Source organism: Schistocerca gregaria, chromosome 1 (genome assembly GCF_023897955.1).
Source record: "Schistocerca gregaria isolate iqSchGreg1 chromosome 1, iqSchGreg1.2, whole genome shotgun sequence".
NCBI lineage: Eukaryota > Metazoa > Arthropoda > Insecta > Orthoptera > Acrididae > Schistocerca > Schistocerca gregaria.
The window spans coordinates 994,577,110-994,600,320 of record NC_064920.1 but is presented as its reverse complement, the minus strand read 5'-3'; positions in this window follow the sequence as shown (position 1 = coordinate 994,600,320).

The window sequence follows — 23,211 nt, the reverse complement described above, 5'->3', positions numbered from 1 at the left end:
GTCCACGGTTGAGCTGGGCAGAGTTGTGATAAAGTTTAACGCCAACGTGGTAGGATTAACCCACCTTACACATCACATATGAGCCGTAGCCTTTTTTGCGCATAGGTCTACATCTTGCTATTTGAAGCGACGTTCAGCTCGAGGGCGACATCGCAGGGCACTATTTTCAGAATTAGGCAGGAAGGTTGTAAGCACCTTTGAGCCAAATTTCAAAGTTATGCGTTGCAATAGGAAACAATAGCGGCGTCTCGAAAATGTGATCCTTCAACTCTGTTTCGCAGTTCAGTATTCATCGGCAGTACTAGGATGTGGCAAGAAATGTAGGAACTATGGTTGTGTTATCTCCCATAATTGAGTTGCAGGTTAGGTTATCTGTGTAACATGGTAACCCTAATGAAATTGTGTATGTGAATGAAATGTGGAATCTGAAAATCTGAAGAGGTCAATATGGAATGTTCATTTCGCCATAGGAGATAAATGGCCAGTATTGTTTATCAATAATACTACATGATAATGTTCTGGAACTGGAGACGTTACAAAGCCGCAAGTTGAGGTGTAAAGAGCATACCGTTCATATCCGTTAGCAGAATATATGTGAACAGGAGGTAGTCTCATCACAATAAAGATGAGTCGTAAAAACATTTAGTACTTTCGTATAAGGGATGTTGCCAGTCGTCGTCAGATGAAGTCATGGCGACTAAATGGAAGATGGCAAAAGAAAAGGTATTAGTCACACACTGGATGAAGTTGAAGCAATAATAATGTGCGTATTTTAGTGATTATGAATTTTAGTAAGTTAGTCGTGAGGTAGCACTGAGCTGGAAGTAGCGAAGCTTAATTCAGCTATTGTAAGTTAGTGATGTGCCGTTGATCTGTATCGTAGGATGTGAATCTTTTGTTTTCTGTACTATGTTGTTGCCAGGATGAGCGCCTGAACTGTTTGAGGAAATCCGTACCGAAATAAGGACAAAGCAGATTTATTGACAGATGAGTTTGACGTACAGAAAGGAGGACTACAAAAATGAAGAAAAAAAGATAACGAATATCGAAGCCACGTAGGAAATGTAACTCCAAGATTGGTAAGACAGTGGAGAAGGTAAGGAGATAAGGACGAAACGGCGTGATAAAATAAACTAGAAGATAAAGGAATTATGTTGCGTAGTAAGTTCAACGTGAGAGACAAGCCGTACTATGTGCAGCTTGATATCAGAAATGAAACAAGAGCAGACAAAAGGATTTATAGGATAACTTGACAGTGGGAAGAGTGGCCGTAGCAGATTCATTGCCGTAGTAGTTTGTTGTGAGCTACCAAGTAATAGTTAGTATTCGCTTCTGTGTCAGCAGACATCTCTGGGGCAACAACACAGTGCATTAATGAATGAATAACCGCATGCCAACTAAAATACTAAACAAACAAAACCTGATAAACCAATCCGTACTTCCTAGCAGTAAATAAGGATTATTAGAAGTTCATTTAACCTGTTACTAAACTTGCTATTTTGACTGACATTACTAACTATGTCAGTAGTTTTCGACCCCAAAAACAAAAAAAAACTATTTGAAACCTAATTACTTCCATGTTTTTAGAAATTATTGTTAACAAATCAGTCTTTATTGAAAAAGATTGCCCTATTGGAATCAACACAAAAAACAAAGAAACTCTGGTTCAACAATGTTCAGAAACATGTTTTGTGATCAAATAATGGTCGAGTTAGTAAACTATTTAAAAAATTAACAATGACTTTCAGTTTCAAAAAAGGACAGTAAGAATATGTATGAAAAAACTGGAGCAATGAAAATATACTATTCTAAAAGATGGTACGTATTTTCATTCATCATGGAAAACACAAACTTTTTTGTCAAGGGAATGCATTTCGCGGCCTTATTTATGACATTTAGAACATAGTTTGGTAGTTTTTGATTCTTTAAGGCGTGGACGTACAGGGATGGACAAAAATATGGAGACACCACAAACGCAACACATTACATGCCTGTTACCGTGTAGGAAACTCTATGTCATTCGAAACAGTGGCCAGTCGTCTCGGAATGAATGAATACAGAATATGGTTTTCAAGGGAACCTTGCACAACTCTTCCTGCAAAATGTGGGCAAGTCCGGGTAACAATGACAGAGGTGGATAGCAAATTCGCACATTTCTTTCCAAACTGGACCACAAAAGCACGATTATATTGAGATCTGGTAACTGTGGTGCCATTGGAAGGTGCTACAGTTCATCTTCGTGGTCACAAAACTAGTCCTGGACGGTGCGAGCTGTATGAACAGCGTCCCTGACCTCGTAGAACACAGTAGCACCATGGGATGGACCTGAGCTGAGCAAATGGTCACATAGTCCTTGGTAGTAATGCCACTTTGTAGAGTAACCATGGTACCCATTAAATACCACAACATGGCCATTCAAGTCATCACCGAAGCTCCACCATGTATCGCTCTTGGCACGTAAACTCAGCCAGTGGTTGGAAACAGCATGAAACAAGACTCACACGATCAAATAGCATTCTTGCAGTGCTCCATAGCTCATGTTTCATGGCTTCGACGTTTTCCTGTTACTGGCATTTGCGTCACTGATGAGTGGTTTTCGAATCCCAGCTGGTCCTGCAATTCCCTGCTTATGGACCACCTTTTGTGTTTTCTGGTGCTGATAGGGTTCTCGAGTGCGACATTCAGCTACGATTAAAAATAAAAAAATAAAAAAGTAAAAAAAGAAAGAAAGAGGTGGAGCCCGTCCGCGCCCACACCGACATGTTGCCAACTCAAAAGGTCTACTACCATCTCTGCGTAAGTGTTAGTTTTCACTAAAGTGAGGTGTCGCAGGATGTGAGTACTGCGATTTTTGCGTACGTCTGGTTAAGGTTAACCATTAATACGCGATCATCTCGAAATAGATTGGGTCGGAAGACGAACGAAGTGTAGCGGTTTTAAAGGCAGAGGGGGAAAAAATTCCCAAGGCAAGAGCCAAGGGAATAAAACATCTGCGGTAGTTAGGTCGGGTAGTAAGAGCAGTAGCGGATGTCCTGCTGCCTGCGGCAGGTCATGAAAGGATCGGCTTTGTTAGTAGTGGATATCATGCATGCCATTACCTTTGAAGTTGTGCGGTGCTGTTACTCGGCAGCTGCCGCTGGGTACCGGTGTTGATCTCCAGGTCAGCGTCAGTATACCTGTATCATCATCGTTTTGTGTCCGATAGGTTATATATCAGATGCACAGCGTGGGGTGATGTTGGCAATTTGTTTGTGCGTCAGTGGGCGAACTCGTCGGTTTCCCTGCTGTAGCCGGTTGGTCGGCGTTAATAGCAGCTGGTATATCCAATCAACGTTGCTGATAAGCAGGGGCTTGCCGACGTTTGTCGCTTGTTGGTGTATGGTAGCTTGTCATAGGTGGTTATGCCCTAGCTAGTAGTGCCTTATGCTTCCACCTATGGCAGTGATCATAGTTTCCCAGAGTCAGGATGAGAGTAATGTTCGAGAGTTTCGAGTTTCTGTCATGCACCATACTTTTACTCTAACTTGTCTTCAATGTCCGTCCGTCATGATCACAAAACTCACACTTTCATCCATGTTGTGGATTAGCGGATGTTGTAGTTCTGCTTGTCCTGCATGCGATATAAATCCTTGATATGTTCGTCTTTATACACCAAACACTTCAACGTCCTTGGTTACGGAAGCACCCAACATGAGAACACCAACAATTCGCCCACTTCGAATTTTCTTGTTCCGACATAATACACTCACAGCTATTAGAACACTGCTCTGGCCGCGACTGACTCTGACAACTTACTAAGTATAATGCACAATTGTCGTTCGTGGCCAAATAAAACAGCGGCACCTGCAGGTTCATTTAGCATCTGCATTTATGTTTAGGCACGCATTTCTCGCGGTGTTTCCATATGACCTTCCTGTCTGATCCGATCCTTCTAGAAAGTGCGCTGCTGATTCGTCGACCCTACTATCATTATCGACATTTTTGGAAACAGCTATTGTAGTCTACAAGTCTCTAATAAACTTTTTGCGATTCATTTTCCTTTGTTTGGTATTTAAATTGATTTATTCAATGCCAAGTTACCTAGTAAAATTTCGACGTAATGTCTTGCTATTCTTAGCTGATGCTTTCCTTTTTATGTAACTGTAGATGTGTGCAACAATTTTCCAAATACTGTTGGTTCTTAGAACTGGATAATGTGCACATTTTTGATCAACTGAGTCCACGTCGCCTTTAGTTATTTTATAAAATTCTCGCTAAAAACCGCGAGAAATGCATGCTTGAGCATAAATGCGGATGCTACCTAAGCCTGCAGGTTACCATGTTGTATCTGACCACGAAAGGCATCAGTAAAATGTCGTCAACACGTTTAACGGTGTCAGTCCTGGTCAAAACAATGTTCTGTGTAATTGTGAGTGTCTTATGTGGGAATCAGTGAATTCTAAGTGCGAGAATTCTTTGTGGTCGTATGATTGGTGCTTCCGTCACCAAGGGAGACGGAGCGTTTGATGTATTAAGAGGCACCGTATCTATGATTAACAGAGCATACAGGGACAACTGTGAATTAACCTCTGGTGAATGTTGCATCGACGATAACAGAACCACTGCTTTGTTCTCACACGTAACGCACAAGAGTTTGACCATGAATGAATACAAACAATGACGCTTCAACTAGTCTGGATTTCTGTGGCTGAAACTCTCAAGGGACTTCTCTTCTCTTTCTAGGCATTGTTCCAACATACGTAAGACCGCATTGTTTCACAGAGGCTGAGTGATGACAGCCAGTTGTCAGCGTTAATGTTACTGTTTAAAAAATTTGTTCTGCTAACCTTAGAACGCTTTTTGCGAGGAATGACTGGGAATGATGCCTGTGCTTTGAATTAATATATGAAAATTGACAATACATAAAGAGTCTTTCCGTCGCATAGGTACTTAATTTTCAAACAATAGTTTCCTGATACTAATTTCAAATACAGGGTGTTACAAAAAGGTAGGGCCAAACTTTCAGGAAACATTCCTCATACACAAATAAAGAAAAGATGTTATGTGGACATGTGTCCGGAAACTCTTAATTTCCATGTTAGAGCTCATTTTAGTTTCGTCAGTATTTACTGTACGTCCTCGATTCACCGCCAGTTGGCCCAATTTGAAGGAAAGTAGTGTTTACTTCGGTACTTGTGTTGACATGCGACTCATTGCTCTAGCACATCATCAGTACGTAGCATCAACAGGTTAGTGTTCATCATGAACGTGGTTTTGCAGTCAGTGAAATGTTTACAAATGTTGAATTGGCAGATGCCCATTTGATGTATGGATTAGCTCGGGGCAATAGCCGTGACGCGGTACGTTTGTATCGAGACAGATTTCCAGAACGAAGGTATCCCGACAGGAAGACGTTCACAGCAATTGATCTGCGTCTTAGGGAGCACGGAACATTCCAGCCTATGACTCGCGACTGGCGAAGACCTAGAACGACGAGGACACCTGCAATGGACGAGGCAATTCTTCGGCAGTTGACGAAAACCCTAATATTAGCGTCAGAGAAGTTGCTGATGCACAAGGTAACGTTGACCACGTCACTGTATTGAGAGTGCTACGGGAGAACCACTTGTTTCCGCTCCATGTACAAAGTGTGCAGGCACTATCAGCAGCTGATTGGCCTCCACGGGTACACTTCTGCGAATGGTTCATCCAACAATGTGTCAATCCTCATTTCAGTGCAAATGTTCTCTTTACGGATGAGGCTTCATTCCAACATGATGAAATCATGTCATCAACACAGATTTTCTGTGTACGTTTGGGCAGGCATTGTTGGTGATGTCTTGATTGGGCCCCATGTTCTTCCACCTCCGCTCAATGTAGCACGTTATCATGATTTCATACGGGATACTCTAACTGTGCTGCTAGAACATGTGCCTTTACAAGTACGACACAACATGTGGTTCATGCACAATGTAGCTCCTGCACATTTCAGTCGAAGTGTTCGTACGGTTGTCAGCAACAGATTCGGTGACCGACGGATTGGTAGAGGCGGACCAATTCAATGGCCTTCACGCTCTCCTGACCTCAACCCTTTTGACTTTCATTTATGGGGGCATTTGAAAGCTCTTGTCTACGCAACCCTGGTACCAAATGTAGAGACTCTTCATGCTCGTATTGTGGACGGCTGTGATACAATACGCCATTCTCCAGGGCTGCATCAGGGCATCAGGGATTCCATGCGACGGAGGGTGGATGCATGTATCCTCGCTAACGGAGGACATTTTGAACATTTCCTGTAACAAAGTGTTTGAAGTCACGCTGTTACGTTCTGTTGCTGTGTGTTTCCATTCCATGATTAATGTGATTTGAAGATAAGTAATAAAATGAGCTCTAATATGGAAAGTAAGCGTTTCCGGACACATGTCCACATAACATATTTTCTTTCTTTGTGTGTGAGGAATTTTTCCTGAAAGTTTAGCGGTACCTTTTTGTAACACCATGTATACTTAAAGCAAACAAGATCCTCTGAAAGGTACTAACAATTCATCTACAGTCGCATATTCGGAGCGATCATAGTTGACTAAATAATACAAAATTAGAGCTAGACAGTCAGTTTCTTTTCGGGCCTCTTATATCCTTAAGTCATCAAATCTCAAAGCGGGCAAAATAAATAAAATTATGCTGCAGCTCATTACATCCCGAAACTGCAATAATATCCATAGCAAAGCCTTCATTATAAATTCGTCAACATGGCTGGATAAGCAGGAAATATGGAGCTCGCACTCTCGTTTCTGGAAGTACTGTGTTTTTTTTTTCATTGGTATGTTCTAATATATGAGCTATTATACAGTCGGTAAAGAGCAAAGACTGTGACTCAGCGGGTGAGAAGCTCGTATTTCTACAGCAGGACCTCCGAAACCATGCAATTGTGCTACAGTATTATCATATCTTGTCCTGGACGTTAATGGTAAGTTTCCGACGATTTAAAGTGATTCGTCTATAAAAAATAGACAGATTTGGTTAGTAATTCTTTGTTCTTTCCACGAATATTATCTTCTTCTGCCTCTACATCGTCCTCTATTTCACTAAAAAATGATTCAAATGGCTCTGAGCCCTATGGGACTTAACATCTGTGGTCATCAGTCCCCTAGAACTTAGAACTACTTAAACCTAACTAACCTAAGGACATCACACACATCCATGCCCGAGGCAGGATTCGAACCTGCGACCGTAGCAGTCACGCGGTTCCGGACTGAGCGCATTAAACGCGAGACGACCGCGGCCGGCGACTCTATTTCACTACTTCATGATAAGATACGACTGGCGTTCATTAAGTAATGCAGTACATCTTTTTCTCTCCTAGTTTCGGTTGAAAAAATGCGGAATTTTTTCTGGGACATATTAGAATATTCTAGCTTCAATCCTTATAGTTTCATGCCGTTCTGAAAGGTGGCGGCGCTATATTTAGCCTTCAAAGTGGCGTCTGTAGCGGAAGTGCGTTCCGAGCAGAGAGCTCTCAAGAGTCGTTTTGGTGGAAGCCAGAGGATCGCAGGTGTTCATAATAGCTCGTGGACTGTCTACGGAGCGCTGGCAGTGCACAAAACCACGGTGAGTCGTTGGAGAACCGTCTATCAGCATCGCAACAAGTCGCGCAGATCTGTCCGACGCTCTGCGTACCAGCCGGCCGCACACAGTTGTGACTCCTACAACGTCGAAACGTGTGGATGCTCTCATTCAAGGTAACGGAAGGATCACAATCAAATACGTCGCTGGACTCTTATGCAGCCCAGCTCTCGCAGCTGCCGACTTCCATCTACTTGATCCAATGAAGCTTGACCTCCACGGGACGCAGTATGTGGATGATGGGGAAGTTACTGACGCAGCCACACGTTGGAGCCTACGACAACTAGTATAGTGGTACCATGCGAGCATACAGGCCCTCCAACTACATTGGCTTATCGCCGTTGTGTTGTACGGACGTTATGTTGAAAAATAGGATTTTGTAGCCAGAAGAGCGGGGAATAATATAGTGTATTGAAATCCTATATTAAACTTGCAAAGTGGAGTTTACATGCAAACCGGTGACAAGTGAAATAATAACAAGTACATAGCACTTGCAAGATACAACTAATTTATTACTGATCAACAGTTTAACCCACGTTTTCGAGACGTTTTCGAGATTCCCGATTCTCGCGCTATTTGTCTGCTAGTGATGTGTGGATTAGCTGCGACAGCAGCTAAAACACCTACTTTAGCATCATCATTTGTTGCAGGTCGTGGTTGGCGTTTCACATGTCTCTGAACACTTCCTGTTTCCTTAAATAACGTAACTATCCGGCGAACGGTCCGGACACTTGGATGATGTCGTCCAGGATCCCGAGCAGCATACATAGCACACGCCCGTTGGGTATTTTGATCACAATAGCCATACATCTACACGATATCGACCTTTTCCGTAATTGGTAAATTTTAAACGTTCCCTTAGAAAGATTGTACATGACTGTGTTTAAACTGACACACAATGTTTCTAGCGCAACGCAATCTGACTTTCAAAAATCCCTACAAAAAATGGCCCTGACTAACATTAACCTATACCTTTCACAAATCACTTACCTCACCAAAAATCTTCGTTATGTGCCCTCGTTTTCTTGGAAGTCGATCATAAATTTATTATTGACTGGATCTTAGACATAAAATAACTATATTATTACATCTATTAAATTTTATTTTAACCAATCCTGCAGTGCAGCTAGAAACTAGATATTAAACAAAATGAGTAAATAAATACATAAAGCAAGCCATATGGCATTTCTCTACACGACGCATTATGTGCAGGTGGTAACTTAACTTTCTTACCGAAATATTTACGACACAAGTTTGCACTACAGTGACAGTCCCATATAAAAATTTCACAGATCGAGAATTTGCGTTTCAAATCTGTAGAAACAAAATCTTGTAAATATAACAGTGTCCAAAAATTTTCGCCAGCATACTGATACATTCACGCATATACACAAATTTCATAACTCTCAAAGTACGATTCTCGGTTTCCAATATCCGTTTTCACAAGTCAGAGTCCCTAACCACTACTCATTATTCCTTACCTTATTACACAGATACATATTCGTCGACACTTCTTCAACATTTCATCATAAGAGATACGTAGCATAATCAAATTCCTCATATAACATCAGCTTATTGATCATAAACATACCTCAACAACATAATACACATCGTCGTCGTAATAATAACATCATAACACCTCAGTCAAATCTCAAAATCGTCGTAGCTTCCTCCAATAATTTCAGTATCTAAAGAAAATTCTCTGCTCATTTCAATAGTGTCATCTACCTCAAACGTACTTTAAAAATCATGATCCCATACCAAACACATCATTCAAAGCTCTCATAGTATCACAATGGTTCCAAAAAATATATGAACAGTTCACAAAGGACAGACAAAATACAATTTCATAAGTGTGAAGTTATCCAACTGTGTAATTGTGTAAACATGTGTCATAGCTGTAGTAAGAAATGTTTGTCTCTCCCAGTTAAATGATCAGATAGCCGTGTAATTTATGTGTTAGAGAAATATGGTGTCGATGTGTAAAGTTGTATAAGCAAATACCATATTGGCTAGGGCTCCTTGTGCTTGCCAAACACATGGTACACAAAGTAAGCGTGTACTCCCGTGAGGACAGTCTGTGTCATTCGGTATCTCACAGAAAGTACTTTAAATCCAGAATGTATCTTCAAGTAAACCAAAATGTTGCATTAAAACCTTATTAGCAGTACTGGTAAATGTTCTAAGTATGTGAGCCTTACAGTCGTTACGTGATCCTGCAACTACCAAGCAAGAGTGTACAAATAACAACACTGTGTCGTCTGTTCACTATAACAATGCATTCGTAATTCATGTTTAAAAATGTTCCCTAGGTTCTAGACTGGATAGTTAACTCCAAAACATTATTGCATGTTAACAGTTTCTCAGTGTGACACATTGTACTAGTAGCATGAAGTGAAAAGTTTTATGGCAAAGACTAAGTTAAAAAACATTATCTTTCAATAAACGGTTTTACATGAGAAATGTGGAGTAATCCTTTACCCTTTCCTAGTGCGCAGAGTTTCAACTTCAAAGTAATTCTGATGTTGTATACGCCGGTAAGGAATGCTAAAAATTTTCTCAAAGTTAGCGTCTATGTTATACTTCTCTGAGCCAGCCGGCGCACACGGCTGCCTGCGGTGCGAGTCATTGTCTGTCTCTTTGTTGTCGCGCGTCGTTATTTGGATTAGGAGACCTAACTTCTACAAATTCACCTTGCCGAGAGGGCCCCGCCCTGTTTGAATCCCGCTAGTTCTGATGCAATTTAGATCTGTAGTTACGATCATATCGTCTGTCGTCATGTCGGAAGATTCCATAGTTTCTTTCTTGCCGGTCAAGTGGTGGAGAATTTCTTCCTGAATATTAACTGCCCGCTGGACCGTTGCTTCTAAAATTATCCTGCCTCCCTTGATAATAATTATTTTGGTTCCCATATTGTCTGTTTCTCTGATTGTCTCTGTGATAGTCACTACTGTGGAGAGGTGATCTTTCCCTGTAATTATTACTACTCTGCCAACGGTTGTCATTGCTAAAATAATATGTCGTAAATGTTCAGGCAGTTGATTAAGCAAATGCGGATGAGTTCTGAGGAGCTGTATGGGTTTGAAAGATACTGATTCTTATGCAACATGTCTTCAAAATATTTCGTAAGACTGGAAAATTCAGATTGTTTGATACGTTTCATCACTATGATGCTATGTTTTACTCGGTCTTGTGTAGCTTGAGACCAATACGCTGAGAGGAAGGCACGATAAAATTCTCCTTCACTGTGACAAACGTGAATGACCGATCGCATTCTTACAGCTGGTTCATTCTCCACGTAGTCACACATAAATTCTAACCTGTGCTCCAATGACCAGTTGGGAGGAAAACAATGAGAGAATTGATGAAGCCATGCTTGTGGATGAATGTCGTTGTCAGAATTCTTAAATGTTTCGAATTTACGTGTAGTAATGAACAGCTTATAGTCAAAATCATCGTGTCGGTGAGTCGCACATCGCTCATTGTTACTACCTTTAAAACTAAGAACACGGCTTCATCTTCGCTACTGTGCAATAGATTGCTTCTACTGCAGAAATACTCATAGCTCTTAAGATAACGCCCCCTGCTAAAAATAGTGTCACAAAAACATAGTACTGGAGAAAAATCGATTTAAAGAATTCTATACAACTTATACTGAAATAATATTAGCGTCCCTTAAATTTCATGTAAGTTATTTTGGAAGTAAATTCCATTATAGTCTGTACAACAGAAATAAGTACACGTAATTCTATACTCGTCAAATGTGGGGTGTTAGCAGGTAATTACTAATTAGTTCTTTGAGTTGTCACTTTTCTGGATTTTCTAAAAAAAATTCTGCTTTTGTAATGACCCATCATGTAATTACTTTTGCCATTTTTCCTCCTCAAATGATTTTTCTTTCTTATTGTAATGTAATGCTACATTCGCACCTCCATCAGGCAAAATTAGTACTTAAATTAAAATAAAAAATGAAAGACAAATTGAAATTGTTTTATTAGAAAAATACAAAATGCAAAATTGTAGTTTATGAAAATTAATTCAATTTTTAAGGAACACTTATAAGGAACACAAATTAGTTAGACTTTAAGGAACGCAATTTATGAAAACAAAGAACTTTAAGTAGACTTATGTAATATAGGAACGCTTTTTGCCGAAAAAAGGAATTCAATATAGGCTTTTTTATAGTAGAAATTTCTATTTTCTTCTTGTGCGATGTAGCACACCCAATTTCTTACTATTTACAAGAGCTGTAATCGTCAAAATGCCTCTTTGGATGACCCATGCACAAGTGGCAGTAGCAACGTTGAAGTGACACTGTTCTTGCCGTAACGAATCGTGAAGTGATCAACTACAAAACTAGCACATTTGCCCTGAATGGAACAAATTGCGAGACAGAAAGGCGACATCTTCGGTGCAGGTTGGAGCACTTTACAAATATTTTTCAGTAACAAGAAACAAATATTGACGTTTGTTTGAGTGTGTCACTTTTCGTTGGCATGCGATACGCATTTTAGAGGTTCATGTTTGTTAGACTATCTTGCTTCGAATGGTCGTTGATTGTCATACATTCTATTCTCATCAGCCGGCCGGTGTGGCCAAGCGGTTCTAGGCGCTACAGTCTGGAACTGCGTGACCGCTACGGTCATAGGTTCGAATCCTGCCTCGGGCATGGATGTGTCTGATGTCCTTAGGTTAGTTAGGCTTAAGTAGTTTTAAGTTTTAGGGGACTCATGGCCTCAGAAGTTAAGTCCGATAGTGCTCAGAGCCATTTGAACCATTTTATTCTTAACATCTCATGGTGGTATATTAGTTCTATTAATTTATATCACAAGAATTGCACCAAATGAAATATTTCAACCTAAATCAATTACTATAATTGTCACTTTAACAATATGAGTCTTAATTAAAAAAACATTAATTATTTTAGACATAATAATATTTATAGACTTCTTCAACAATATCGAAACTATTGTTGTTGTTGTTGTTGTCTTCAGTCCTGAGACTGGTTTGATGCAGCTCTCCATGCTACTCTATACTGTGCGAGCTGCTTCATCTCCCAGTACCTACTGCAACCTACATCCTTCTGAATCTGCTTAGTGTACTCATCTCTCGGTCTCCCTCTACGATTTTTACCCTCCACGCTGCCCTCCAATGCTAAATTTGTGATCCCTTGATGCCTCAAAACATGTCCCACCAACCGATCCCTTCTTCTAGTCAAGTTGTGCCACAAACTTCTCTTCTCCCCAATCCTATTCAATACCTCCTCATTAGTTACGTGCTCTATCCACCTTATCTTCAGTATTCTTCTGTAGCACCACATTTCGAAAGCTTCTATTCTCTTCTTGTCCAAACTAGTTATCGTCCATGTTTCACTTCCATACATGGCTACACTCCAAACAAATACTTTCAGAAACGACTTCCTGATACATAAATCTATATTCGATGTTAACAAATTTCTCTTCTTCAGAAACGCTTTCCTTGCCATTGCCAGTCTACATTTCATATCCTCTCTACTTCGACCTTCATCAGTTATTTTACTTCCTAAATAGCAAAACTCCTTTACTACTTTAAGTGTCTCATTTCCTAATCTAATTCCCTCAGCATCACCCGATTTAATTTGACTACATTCCATTATTCTCGTTTTGCTTTTGTTAATGTTCATCTTATATCCTCCTTTCAAGACACTGTCCATTCCATTCAACTGCTCTTCCAAGTCCTTTGCCGTCTCTGACAGAATTACAATGTCATCGGCGAACCTCAAAGTTTTTACTTTGTCTCCATGAATTTTAATACCTACTCCAAATTTTTCTTTTGTTTCCTTTACTGCTTGCTCAATATACAGATTGAATAACATCGGGGAGAGGCTTCAACCCTGTCTCACTCCTTTCCCGACCACTGCTTCCCTTTCATGCCCCTCGACTCTTATGACTGCCATCTGGTTTCTGTACAAATTATAAATAGCCTTTCGCTCCCTGTATTTTACCCCTGCCACCTTTAGAATTTGAAAAAGAGTATTCCAGTCAACATTGTCAAAAGCTTTCTCTAAGTCTACAAATGCTAGAAACGTAGGTTTACCTTTTCTTAATCTTTCTTCTAAGATAAGTCGTAAGGTCAGTATTGCCTCACGTGTTCCAACATTTCGACGGAATCCAAACTGATCCTCCCCGAGGTCTGCATCTACCAGTTTTTCCATTCGTCTGTAAAGAATTCGCGTTAGTATTTTGCAGCCGTGGCTTATTAAACAGATAGTTCGGTAATTTTCACATCTGTCAGCACCTGCTTTCTTTGGGATTGGAATTATTATATTCTTCTTGAAGTCTGAGGGTATTTCGCCTGTCTCATACATCTTGCTCACCAGCTGATAGAGTTTTGTCAGGACTGGTTGTTCCAAGGCCGTCAGTAGTTCTAATGGAATGTTGTCTACTCCGGGGGCCTTGTTTCGACTCAGGTCTTTCAGTGCTCTGTCAAACTCTTCACGCAGTATCGTATCTCCCATTTCGTCTTCATCTACATCCTCTTCCATTTCCATAATATTGTCCTCAAGTACATCGCCCTTGTATAAACCTTCTATATACTCCTTCCACCTTTCTGCCTTCCCTTCTTTGCTTAGAACTGGGCTGCCATCTGAGCTCTTGATATTCATACACGTGGTTCTCTTCTCTCCAAAGGTCTCTTTAATTTTCCTGTAGGCAGTATCTATCTTACCCCTAGTGAGATAAGCTTCTACATCCTTACATTTGTCCTCTAGCCATCCCTGTTTAGCCATTTTGCACTTCCTGTCGATCTCATTTTTGAGACGTTTGTATTCCTTTTTGCCTGCTTCATTTACTGCATTTTTATATTTTCTCCTTTCATCAATTAAATTCAATATTTCTTCTGTTACCCAAGGATTTCTAGCAGCCCTCGTCTTTGTACCTACTTTATCCTCTGCTGCCTTCACTACTACATCCCTCAGAGCTACCCATTCTTCTTCTACTGTATTTTTTTCCCCTATTCCTGTCAATTGTTCCCTTATGCTCTCCCTGAAACTCTGTACAACCTCTGGTTCTTTCAGTTTATCCAGGTCCCATCTCCTTAATTTCCCACATTTTTGCAGTTTTTTCAGTTTTAATCTACAGGTCATAACCAATAGATTGTGGTCAGAGTCCACATCTGCCCCTGGAAATGTCTTACAACTTAGAACCTGGTTCCTAAATCTCTGTCTTACCATTATATAATCTATCTGATACCTTTTAGTATCTCCAGGGTTCTTCCACGTATACAACCTTCTTTCATGATTCTTAAACCAAGTGTTAGCTATGATTAAGTTGTGCTCTGTGCAAAATTCTACTAGGCGGCTTCCTCTTTCATTTCTTAGCCCCAATCCATATTCACCTACTATGTTTCCTTCTCTCCCTTTTCCTACACTCGAATTCCAGTCACCCATTACTATTAAATTTTCGTCTCCCTTCACTGAAACTATATGTATTGATAATTCAATCAATTACAAACAAATAGCAGTTCCTTTAGAAAAATTATATGATGGACCAACATTTATATTTACAATAATAATAACTACACAAAGAACACATTGACACCGGTGTGTCAGACCCACCATACTTGCTCCGGACACTGCGAGAGGGCTGTACAAGCAATGATCACACGCACGACACAGCGGACACACCAGGAACCGCGGTGTTGGCCGTCGAATGGCGCTAGCTGCGCAGCATTTGTGCACCGCCGCCGTCAGTGTCAGCCACTTTGCCGTGGCATACGGAGCTCCATCGCAGTCTTTAACACTGGTAGCATGCCGCGACAGCGTGGACGTGAACCGTATGTGCAGATGGCGGACATTGAGCGAAGGCGTATAGTGGGCATGCGGGAGGCCGGGTGGACGTACCGCCGAATTGCTCAACACGTGGGGCGTGAGGTCTCCACAGTACATCGATGTTGTCGGCAGTGGTCGGCGGAAGGTGCACGTGCCTGTCGTCCTGGGACCGGACCGCAGCGACGCACAGATGCACGCCAAGACCGTAGGATCCTACGCAGTGCCGTAGGGGACCGCACCGCCACTTCCCAGCAAATTAGGGACACTGTTGCTCCCGGGGTATCGGCGAGGACCATTCGCAACCGTCTCCATGAAGCTGGGCTACGGTCCCGCACACCGTTAGGCCGTCTTCCGCTCACGCCCCAACATCGTGCAGCCCGCCTCCAGTGGTGTTGCGACAGGCGTGAATGGAGGGACGAATGGAGACGTGTCGTCTTCAGCGATGAGAGTCGCTTCTGCCTTGGTGCCAATGATGGTCGTATGCGTGTTTGGCGCCGTGCAGGTTAGCGCCACAATCAGGACTGCATACGACCGAGGCACACAGGGCCAACACCCGGCATCATGGTGTGGGGAGCGATCTCCTACACTGGCCGTACACCTCTGGTGATCGTCGAGGGGACACTGAATAGTGCACGGTACATCCAAACCGTCATCGAACCCATCGTTCTACCATTCCTAGACCGGCAAGGGAACTTGCTGTTCCCACAGGACAATGCACGTCCGCATGTATCCCGTGCCACCCAACGTGCTCTAGAAGGTGTAAGTCAACTACCCTGGCCAGCAAGATCTCCGGATCTGTCCCTCATTGAGCATGTTTGGGACTGGATGAAGCGTCGTCTCACGCGGTCTGCACGTCCAGCACGAACGCTGGTCCAACTGAGGCGCCGGGTGGAAATGGCATGGCAAGCCGTTCCACAGGACTACATCCAGCATCTCTACGATCGTCTCCATGGGAGAATAGCAGCCTGCATTGCTGCGAAAGGTGGATATACACTGTCCTAGTGCCGACATTGTGCATGCTCTGTTGCCTGTGTGTATGTGCCTGTGGTTCTGTCAGTGTGATCATGTGATGTATCTGACCCCAGGAATGTGTCAATAAAGTTTCCCCTTCCTGGGACAATGAATTCACGGTGTTCTTATTTCAATTTCCAGGAGTGTATTTATTTATTTTTAGCATTATTAACAATAGTTAAAATCACTAATATTAACCAAGGACGTAATCATAATATAAGATTACCTATGAATGTCATTCCTCCTGGAAATATATATGTATGGTGTTGCTGGTGGTTATTCTTCTTATTTTTAGTCGTCAGTCCTCTGACGACTTCCTTTCCATTGCCAAACTTTTCATCTCATATTACCACTTATACACAACATCCCCCATTATTTATGACATGTATTTCAATTTATTTCTTCTACTACAATTTTTTACCGTCTACGGCTTCCTCTTGTAGTATGAAAAAGTTAATATATTTTCTATTAACAGTTCTTTCTTTTGATCAATGTTTTTCATATATTTCTTTCCTCAATATTCACTCTCCTAAGTCATTATCTTATCAGCTTGTCGAATTCTTTAAAATACTCCTTAATGAAACCCTCCAACGATATATGACCACTTTGAACTAGTTTGTGGTTTTGCGTTCTCTCTACGGAAGCGACTTCCTGAAGGCGCCAGTACAGAAAATTGCTTTGCATGGGAACTCAAGCGACTTTGCATCTGGGGAAGGCGGCCGCACAGCAGGTGGAATGTCGCTGGCCGCAAAGTTAGGACAAGGCGCGCCATGCTTTATGCCCGACGAAAATGAGATAAGTTTCGCAATAGCGGCGGGCAGCAGGCGACCCAGCGGTGGCCACGCAGGTGGGCCGGCGCTTCCCAGCACCGGGCGGGCTGCTGCGCATTCACTTTGCCGCCGACAGAGCGGCCGCGCGAAGCGGCCCACACAACCGGTGCACCACAGACACTACGCTTCTGCAGCTTCTTTTGTTGCAGCTGTCGTTTTTAATAAGTAAATTATATACGAAATAATTCAGTTCCTTAACGTAGATTAACTTTTAAAGTCCCATCAACGACAAGATTGTAAGAAACGCCCAGCAGCTCGGACTGGGTGTGATTGGAGAATGGAATTGGTTGTGTCCTAAGAAATCATTCTGGAATTCGCCTTAAAAAATTTAGTGAAATCGCGGAAGAACCTAAATGTGCCTAGCCACACGATAATTTGAACCGTCATTATCAACATGTGGCTCAGTGGTTCAGTAGTTAAGAGCCAGGTTTTGATCCAAAGGTCTCAGGTTAGTTTCCTGTTCAGTTCTGGGGTTTTTTATCTGTTGAATTTCATTTCCTTCGCCTTTGGCGACATTTCTTAATATGGGAATTGCATAATTGCACCTTTGTTTTCAGCCAATGTTAAACTGTTCGTCCTCCTACAACTAGTTGCAAAAATCAGTTCAAAGGTCGGAAGAAGGTGGGGGTATATCACCCCCAATAATACCATGTCTAGTAGAACACTATGCTGCTCAAAGCTACCTTGGGGCGATGACAGCTTTATGTTCAGATTCTCCAATACAGATAAGTTTCACAACAGTTCATCTCTCTTTAAATTATGTACTTGCTGCCATGCCTTCGAGTAACAAGGGTAGCGGAGCGGATATGAATGCAGCCGCAACTCAACGACGTCACGCAGCGTTGATGGATTTCCCTCCTCCCCACCCTTCTAATACCACAGCCCAATTTCCCTGATTATAAAATGATGGGAAATTCGAAACAAATAATGAGAAATTCAGAATAGCCTAATTGTACTACAGGGTTTCTTCCACACATAGGATGTCATGGTGGAAGTAGGTCACTCGCGGTAAGTCCTATTGGTGCGAAATCCAAGATGACGCCGATGTCACACTAAGATGACCGCCTCAGCCGCCTCTAGATCGCCGTAGACGTTCCATCCATCCTCGGACAGCCATAGACTGAGGGCGCCAAGTTCCCAGTTTGAAATCCAAGAGCCCTCATGTGCTAAATTAAAAACTGTGGTCATTCAAAACCCAATAGTGAAACTATTGCAGCTGTTGTCCTCCTTTTCCTCCTCAGGCCACCTCATCATTGCCTCCGCCTTCACAGCAGTTCACAGAAAACGAGTCTCAAGTTCAGAACCCAGGAGACCATGGTACACACTGAAATAAAAATTGAAGACTTAAAAATTGTCCTAAGTTTAAACAACTTCAGTTGCACAGTAGTTATACGGACATAAATTCAAAAGGCGCTGGATATGCATTCGTCCTCTGATGACAAAACAGGCAGTGGCCCAGCTGCCCAAATTAAAATAGCTCATGTATTTTGTATATAACATTCGTCGCGAAAAAGTAATTTGTGAAATAATTGGCAGCTATCAAACCAACTGCGTCTATCAGAAAAAGCTTGAAATTAAACACACCAGGCATATATCAAACACATTTAAGAACAAAATATTTTTATAATTATACGAAATTGTAATTCTCAAAAACATTGCAAATGAATGTGTACAGAAAAGAACATTTTATGCGAATAGCGGTTAATAACATAGATGCGTGCAGCATTTTAAGCAAAAGGAAAATAATAACCTTGGAAGATGGTAGACAATGGGCTCCCCTGACGTAAGACGTAAGCAGAACTCAGTAGCCCACAGCATTACTTAAAGTCCTAGAGAGAGTTCCATCCCTTCCTAAGCAAATTGCCGGTGGTCGGTAGCAGCACTCACGGCTAATGCTACCCTCTGTCAGCCGATTTATGCATCTGAACATGCTAGTAAGACACCCATACATGCTACATAATTTAACTCATCTAACTTTATTGCACCGAAAAGAAGTTTTTCTCAACGGAGACATAACACAGCCACCCGGTTGCACCTCTAAGGATATCTTCATCAGAATGAAACTTTTAAAGCTCTATAAAATAATACAAAGGAAAATAAGTTGTTTGACAGAAATTTTAACCAAGATGAAAAAGTCATAACATAGTTTTTTTTTTAAGTTGATGTTGTGGTTGGCAGGAGAGCCAACACATTGTAACTGAAGGAGGCCGAAATGCATGCGTTTTAGCTCACGCAGGCTGACGTGAGGTCTGGAACATGACAAGGGAATTAGAATTGAGAAAAACGGACGTAGCTGGTGGAATACTTAACTTTAATCCATTAATGACAAACGTCGCTCTTGACGATACGTGGTTTACAATATCAATAGTACTGATAATGGCGCCTTGCTAGGTCGTAGCAAATAACGTAGCTGAAGGCTATGCTACCTATCGTCTCGGCAAATGAGAGGGTAGAAGTCAGTGAACCACCGCTAGCAAAGTCGGCTGTACAACTGGGGCGAGTGCTAGGAAGTCTCTCTAGACCTGCCGTGTGGCTGCGCTCGGTCTGCAATCATTGATAGAGGCGACACGCGGGTCCGACGTATACTACCTGACCGCGGCCGATTTAAAGTCTACCACCTAGCAAGTGTGGTGTCTGGCGGTGACACCACAGTTACATTACGAGAACGTAGTAGTCAAAGTACGGAGCAGACATGCTCAAGTAAAAAATTAAAAATTGTTGCAGGTTTTGCTACGTACGCCTAGCAAGGACGTCTTCATACTGAGTGGCCCAGAGGCTTACACTGCGGCTACGAAAACAAGTCACATGTTGTGCCGCCTATCAGGCGTGGACAGTAACATAAACCCATTTGAGACATTATAATAGAAACAGTAGAATTTAAAAAAAATCAAATGACGTGAAAATTCTGAAAATACAAAGTAGAAAATGATGCACAACTAAGAGCCATCTATTAGGCTTTACTGAAATTTCCATAACGTAAAGTGCAGTGTATTGTAGAATATTTACACAAACTGCCGCACAGTCCAAAAACATCCGCATGAAGGAAACCTTAGTAGTACACAGATATATGGGATTTGAAGATAATGATGTTTCGGAACTTCGGGCAGGAAAACATAGTAAAAATCAAAGGAATCAAAAATCCAAGACTAGTGTATTAAAGCCACTGAAATGTTTTTTTTTTTTTTTTGTAATTGTAACTGTAGGTCATCCTTCTTAGAAATATGCTAGAAACTCTCCAGCTCTTCGAGTATGTTGACCTATTAAGAACTTTTAAACTACTGGTGAATGAGCAACAGAGGAATAAACAATTAAAGACTTTAAATTAACCTGCAGGATGTTCGTTAGTTTTTGATACTAAGGGATGTAATTTAATTCTATTGTAGGTTATATATTAATGAAGGTAATTTTCATTTACTTAATTGATACTATCAAAGTAATCCTTTAATCAGGCATTCCATTATTTGCTATGTAAATATAATGGAATTTTTTAAAATTTGTGTGTGAATAGTCTTCTCCAGTTTTAATTAATTTTATGTCTTTATAATGAAAGTTTTGTTTTGTTTCAGTTTTAATATATATAGCTTAATCATGCAACTCTTCCTTTACTAATGCCCTTGTAGATGACAGTTATGAAATCAGATTAATGAAAACATGCCGCAAGATTTTAAGCTTCCTGCAGTCTGAAATGATTAATTTTGGGACGACCTTCCCTACACTTACGCAAACGTTAAACATAATTAGCCCACGCAGCCGAACGCATTTTATGACACCTTTGTGTTAACGACAGGACAGCTCTGAACGAGTGCCGCAACTGCCAAGCTGCGCGCCCAAAACGAGCAACACCATATCTCATTGTTGTAACCAGAGAAATACAGCCACAAGTAGTGGCATATCACGAAGGCTATGTTGGCTGACGCGACGAGAGAGCGGCATCAATGTTAACCCCACAATTGAAACATAAAGCTCACAAGGAGGAGGAGGGGAAGGAACAAGAAACAGTTGTATAAGTGAGTATATGTGTTTTATACTTACATCTGCTTCTATTACTCCTGTAAGTGGAAATTCCAAACAAGCAGAGTTTGCAGATGGTATACCTAAGTCCGTTAGTGTTACAATTGGTTTTTGTCCAATACGGGCCGAATGAAAAGCACAAAAAAAACTGTTATTTGGAAAATATCGCAAAGTGATGAATGGAGTTTATTTAAGAAAATACAGTGACAATAGTTTAACGCTAATTATTTATTTTCCACAGTTAACAAAATGGAGAAATGTACACTGACATTGTATGAAGATTATACCAAAATTTGACATTTTGCGGCGTGCGATTACAGCTGTAGCGGTTCTAAAGCTAAGTGTGTTTTCGCCTCGTGCAGTTTCAGCTGTAGCCGGTCTTCAGTTGTTTGCGCACAAGTATTTTCATTGGGAAGCTATTTGGCACTGGAGCGAGATCTTCTCCCGAAAATGAAGAATTTGTAGCAGAAATAAGTTGATAGACGAGCAGGAGCGTAAGATCTGTGCCCTTCAGGTGCAGTTACAAAACGACAAAGGGGAAGTATATAGGTTGGGAAGGGTGAAGAGCGCTGGGAATAAGAACTGGCAGTTGGTAAGAAGGCAGCTGTAAGGAGGAGATATTCAGACACTTGTAGTTTGCGTATAACGAATAGATTTTACCAACTGTCAGAGTTTAGTGCAGAGGAGCCTCTTGTAGCTGCAGGTATAGGGAACATGAGGCAATTAGGAAGCCTAAGTCAGCTGAAAATTCTAACAGAAAGAAGAACGTCCTGCTAGGTAGCTCACATGGCATAAGTGTGGGCCAGCAGTTGCAGGAAGTGATGGGAAGTGAGGACCAGGTCACCAGCATTGTGAAGCCTAGTTCAGGGTTGGCTCAGGTGACTTAACATAGGGGAGTGACGTAGGAATTTCACGAAATAGGATCAGCTAGTGATTGTGAGTGAAGCTGACAGTAGTCTTGATAGGGACGAGGAGTATGATGTAGCTGGTGACGTGGTAAAGATAGCAACTCAAACTGGTGCCACTTATTTGCACTTAATGCAACTGTTTGAGCATCATGATCGGCCTCATCTTACTGTTCCTGTTAGGCGTGTTAACATGGGGCTGGAGAGCGCACTGGTGGCGGAGGGCGTGAATCACATTGCAATGGTGAAATATGAGCTCGTCAATAGATCAGATTTCACTAGGTATGGCCTGCACCTCAATAGGCATGGGAAGGGGAGGCCGGCAAAGCTTACAGGTGACAGTGTAGTGGGCGCCCATGGGAAAATTCCTGAAGTAGTTGGTTTTTAGACTGAAGTCAGCTGAAAGGTCTCCCGGCTTAAAGGAAGTCCCTCTAACAAAAGTAATCACCTCCAAAGGAGGTCTGGTATCCAATTAGTGAAGGAGTTAGTATATTTTATCAAAATATCAGAAGTATTAGACATAACGTTAGTGTCCAGCTTATAGAAGTTCACTCTGACATTATTGGTATATCGGAGCACCTCATAATTTTATAATTCTGAGGCTTCCTTTACCAGGATACAGATTAGCTGTCTGTTTTTCAAGGAATCCTTGCGGCATTGGGGAGTGGCCACGTATATAAAAAACTGTATTCCATTTGAGTCCGTAGACATATCACTGCACTGCACTGAACAAGTATTTGAATCTTGTACAGAGGCTATTCAATTTAGTGAAACTAAACTTCTAATTGTTGTTGTTTATATGTCCCCTAACTCTGACTTCAGAGCATTTCTGCTCGAACTAGAGGGTGTTCTTGATTCACTTTATAGGAAGAACCAAAAATTAATTATATGCGCTGACCTCAATATTAACTTTGCATTTTGTTGTGCAAGGAAACGGATGTTCGAAGATCTGCTACATTCATATGATCTGATGGAGACTGTAACTTCCAACCAGGGTGCAGGAGGACAGTAGCACAGCCATGGACAATATTTTTATTCATTCACT